The 5,000-nt window shown below is 57.6% G+C and overlaps 2 non-coding genes and 1 pseudogene across 2 annotated transcripts in view; all 3 read left to right on the top strand.

The window, feature by feature from the left end:
* The window catches only part of LOC138944424 (small subunit ribosomal RNA), a 1,921-nt gene extending 1,841 nt beyond the window's left edge, over positions 1–80 (top strand). The window contains exon 1 of the ribosomal RNA XR_011448757.1: positions 1–80. This exon is cut by the window's left edge and continues 1,841 nt beyond it. This is a non-coding gene — a ribosomal RNA (small subunit ribosomal RNA).
* Positions 81–926: 846 nt separating this feature from the next.
* On the top strand, positions 927–1,081 carry LOC138944421 (5.8S ribosomal RNA). The gene has a single exon (XR_011448755.1). It is a non-coding gene; the product is annotated as a 5.8S ribosomal RNA (ribosomal RNA).
* A 932-nt stretch (positions 1,082–2,013) lies between these two features.
* LOC138944422 (large subunit ribosomal RNA) lies at positions 2,014–5,000 on the top strand (annotated as a pseudogene; the record flags this gene model as incomplete).

Below are 5,000 nucleotides of genomic sequence, written 5' to 3'. Positions count from 1 at the left end.
AAGATGACCAAACTTGATCATTTAGAGGAAGTAAAAGTCGTAACAAGGTTTCCGTAGGTGAACCTGCGGAAGGATCATTAACGTTCCGGAGGTCCTGCTCTGCGTCTCGAGTCTTTTGGACGCGCGCTCGCAGCAGTCGGCGACTGAATGGACAAAGAAAACAGATACGAAAGTAAAATGGAATTGACGGATTATATCCCGCATGTACTAATACGACGACGCGCGTCGAACGCCGCGCGCCTCTGCGACGACCCGAGAGAGAAAGGGAAGCCAGCAGCAGAGCGCCGTCGGCCTTTTTCGGTGCGGTCGGCGTCGTGCGAGCGGGATGGAGGAGGAGAGGATTATCCGAGACTCTCTCCTTAAGCTTCGTAGCCGCAACCGGCGTCGCGTCGCGTCGCGCGCGACCCGTTGAGGCTCGTTGCGCAAATTGCGAAATTACATGAATGCGATTCGGAGCAGAAGACGCTTTCCCGATCGCGCTCTTGCCAAGCGCAGAGTTACGATCCGGCGTTAGCGCGTACCGGTGGTAACCTACGCCCGTCCGTGCGTCCGCAACGCTCGTGAACGCGCCCCTCCCCGCACCGGGGCAGCGGTCAGCGTGTTTGTACGCGAGCGCGCGGCTATCGGACGAACGGGCGAGAGGACGGATCACACCCGATCAAGTCCGACGGTTTCTTCAAAGAACATTCCGCCCCGGCTCTTCCAAATATATATATTATTATATTATATGTACGGGGAAGAGACGCTCCGATCGCGAAACAACTTTTGTGCCGTAGCCTCCCCAGCGGTGGCGGCGGTCCGCGCGCGTGCTCGGACGCGCGCGGCCAGGCTGATCGAAGGGCCAACGATTTTATCTCTCTCTCTTCGGAGAGGAGACTAAGATGGATGAACGAAGCGTTCGTTGAACGCAAGAATTGCAAAACGATTACCCTGAACGGTGGATCACTTGGCTCGTGGGTCGATGAAGAACGCAGCTAATTGCGCGTCAACTTGTGAACTGCAGGACACATGAACATCGACATTTCGAACGCACATTGCGGTCCACGGATACAATTCCCGGACCACGCCTGGCTGAGGGTCGTTTTAGTACCTCGAAACTGCTTGCGCCTTTGCGCGCCGGGCCACCGTGCCCGTTCGCGCAAACGGTGTACGAGCGATAGTTGGACGTTCGCCCGAGACGAGCCGTCCCGAGAGGCGGCCCCTTGGCGTCGTCTGAAATAACACCGAGGAAAAGGAAGAGTGAGAGCAGCGTACGCACACACGCAGTAAGTAAAGATAGGGAGCCTGCGCGCGCGCGCCCGGAAACTGTCGAAGGAGAGAGGGAGTAGAAGACACGCGCACACACGTTGCGTTATCCCTCTCGCGGTCTCCCGGTGCGCCAGCGCGCGCTCGCGCCTCTTACGCGCGAGTCTTGGTGCGCGCCACCTTCCGCGCAAACGGTAGGAGAGAACCGCGGCGCGTCGTCGCCCGGCGGTACGCGGAGAGAAAAGAGCGAGAGAGCCCTCCTTAACGCGGGTGAATCGCGAGCCGACCGCTTGTCCGAGTCCACGAAATTCTCGAAAACGAATATAGGGGACCGGCACGCGTCGTCGTGTACTCGTCGAATCCGATTCGCCCCGTCGTATCCCATATCCGTGCATAACACACGATATGCGGAGAGAAAATTTGAAGGATGTGGGTGATAGAGATGTACGTGTACGCGCACACTCGCTCGCAATGTATCTCGCGTCCCCGGCGATCGAAGATGACGCGATCCGCGCCGATCTTATTCGTTGTTTGCAAGCAGACAACTCGAACGAGATTCGATCGGCTTACATTTCCTCCTATTAGCGGCTGCGAGCCGCGCGTGGAAGAATCGTTGTCACAAACAACACGTCTCCTCGCCACTCCTCCGAGTACAATGCGAAGCCGCTGTGCCGGCGCTGCCGCTCTCCCGACGCTCGCTCTCTAAGTGAGAAAAGAGCCGGCGGAGGAGGCGGCGCGGCCACGGTTATCGAAAACTAAACTCTTTGACGACCTCAGAGCAGGCGAGATTACCCGCTGAATTTAAGCATATTATTAAGCGGAGGAAAAGAAACTAACTAGGATTTCCTTAGTAGCGGCGAGCGAACAGGAAAGAGCCCAGCACCGAATCCCGCGGTTCCGCCGCAGGGAAATGTGGTGTTTGGGAGGATCCGCTTATCCCGAGGTGTCGCGTCGCGTCCAAGTCCATCTTGAATGGGGCCACTTACCCGTAGAGGGTGCCAGGCCCGTAGCGACCGGTGCGCGTCTCGGGAGGATCTCTCCTTAGAGTCGGGTTGCTTGAGAGTGCAGCTCTAAGTGGGTGGTAAACTCCATCTAAGGCTAAATACGACCACGAGACCGATAGCGAACAAGTACCGTGAGGGAAAGTTGAAAAGAACTTTGAAGAGAGAGTTCAAGAGTACGTGAAACCGTTCAGGGGTAAACCTAAGAAACCCAAAAGATCGAACGGGGAGATTCATCGTCAGCGGCGCTGGCTTCGCGTCGGTGGGCGATGTCCCGCGGAGTCCTCGCGGCTCTCGCGCGGGCACGCTACCGTGCGTCGATGTCCGGCGCTCGTCGTCGTGCACTTCTCCCCAAGTAGAACGTCGCGACCCGCTGGGTGTCGGTCTACGGTCCGGGTGCGGTGACTGTCGCGTCGCCGGTAAAACGGCACGCGACAAACCCCCGGTCGCCCGGCCGGCTGCTCGGCGGTACGCGCAAGGTATCAGGCCGCACTATTTACGGTGCGTCGAGGCCGTCGCAAGCGCGCGCCACGGTACTCGGAGGTTACGGACTTTGCGCCGTCCCCGGTCCTGGCCCGCTGTTGGTTGAAGTACGGTTCACCTTCGACAGGCCTGTCGAACGTCCCTCTTATTCCCTTGTGGGAATCGAGGGGGATCTATACCGGTCGGCGACGCTACTGCTTTGGGTACTCTTAGGACCCGTCTTGAAACACGGACCAAGGAGTCTAACATGTACGCGAGTCATTGGGACTTGTCGCGAGACCTAAAGGCGTAATGAAAGTGAAGATCGACCCTGGCCGTCGATCGAGGGAGGATGGGCCGCGTCGCGATGCGGCCTCGCACTCCCTGGGCGTCTCGTTCTCATCGCGAGAAGAGGCGCACCCAGAGCGTACACGTTGGGACCCGAAAGATGGTGAACTATGCCTGGTCAGGACGAAGTCAGGGGAAACCCTGATGGAGGTCCGTAGCGATTCTGACGTGCAAATCGATCGTCGGAACTGGGTATAGGGGCGAAAGACTAATCGAACCATCTAGTAGCTGGTTCCCTCCGAAGTTTCCCTCAGGATAGCTGGCACTCGACCGTTCCCCACGGAACGCGAACGAGTCTCATCTGGTAAAGCGAATGATTAGAGGCCTTGGGGCCGAAACGACCTCAACCTATTCTCAAACTTTAAATGGGTGAGATCTCTGGCTTTCTTGAATTATGAAGCCACGAGCATCTCGGATCAGAGTGCCAAGTGGGCCATTTTTGGTAAGCAGAACTGGCGCTGTGGGATGAACCAAACGCAGAGTTAAGGCGCCCAACTCGACGCTCATGGGACACCATGAAAGGCGTTGGTTGCTTAAGACAGCAGGACGGTGGCCATGGAAGTCGGAATCCGCTAAGGAGTGTGTAACAACTCACCTGCCGAAGCAACTAGCCCTGAAAATGGATGGCGCTGAAGCGTCGAGCCTATACTCTGCCGTCAGCGGCAAGTGGGGCGGCAACGGGAGCGCCGGGCGCGTCGTGTCTTGTTGGTACGGTGTCGCAAGGTCTCTCGCGTCGTCACGAAGCCCTGACGAGTAGGAGGGTCGCGACGGTGAGCGCAGAAGGGTCTGGGCGCGAGCCTGCCTGGAGCCGCCGTCGGTGCAGATCTTGGTGGTAGTAGCAAATACTCCAGCGAGGCCCTGGAGGACTGACGTGGAGAAGGGTTTCGTGTGAACAGCCGTTGCACACGAGTCAGTCGATCCTAAGCCCTAGGAGAAATCCTATGTCAATGACGGCGTACAATATACTCGAGTGTCGAAGAAACACAGCAACAAAACAGCAGAACCGAGCGAGTCGCGCACGAACGTCGCTTTACGCGCGCGTTCCGTTGCCGCTGGCGAGCGACGTTTTGATGATGATGATGATGATGTATATAAAGACACACGCCCGTCGGGCGAAAGGGAATCCGGTTCCTATTCCGGAACCCGGCAGCGGAACCGCATACAATTCGGGCCCTCGTAAGAGTGTTCGTCGGGGTAACCCAAAATGACCTGGAGACGCCGTCGGGAGATCCGGGAAGAGTTTTCTTTTCTGTATAAGCGTTCGAGTTCCCTGGAAACCTCTAGCAGGGAGATAGGGTTTGGAACGCGAAGAGCACCGCAGTTGCGGCGGTGTCCGGATCTTCCCCTCGGACCTTGAAAATCCAGGAGAGGGCCACGTGGAGGTGTCGCGCCGGTTCGTACCCATATCCGCAGCAGGTCTCCAAGGTAAAGAGCCTCTAGTCGATAGAATAATGTAGGTAAGGGAAGTCGGCAAATTGGATCCGTAACTTCGGAATAAGGATTGGCTCTGAGGAGCGGGGCGTGTCGGGCTTGGTCGGGAAGCGGGTCTGGCTGACGTGCCGGGCCTGGGCGAGGTGAACGGTCGGCGTTCTCGCGCCGGTCCCGGGATCCGAGCTCGGTCCCGTGCCTTGGCCTCCCGCGGATCTTCCTTGCTGCGAGGCTTCCGTGGCGGCGCGAGCCGTCGTGGTCGTCCTCTTCGGCCGCCATTCAACGCTCAGCTCAGAACTGGCACGGACTAGGGGAATCCGACTGTCTAATTAAAACAAAGCATTGCGATGGCCCTCGCGGGTGTTGACGCAATGTGATTTCTGCCCAGTGCTCTGAATGTCAACGTGAAGAAATTCAAGCAAGCGCGGGTAAACGGCGGGAGTAACTATGACTCTCTTAAGGTAGCCAAATGCCTCGTCATCTAATTAGTAGTACTCTGCGTTGATACCACTGCTT

This window comes from Polyergus mexicanus, unplaced genomic scaffold, assembly GCF_030449975.1.
Source record: "Polyergus mexicanus isolate NDT 795.1 unplaced genomic scaffold, iyPolMexi1.0 SCAF_191, whole genome shotgun sequence".
NCBI classification, from domain to species: domain Eukaryota; kingdom Metazoa; phylum Arthropoda; class Insecta; order Hymenoptera; family Formicidae; genus Polyergus; species Polyergus mexicanus.
This window is presented reverse-complemented; position numbering and strand designations above follow the sequence as displayed.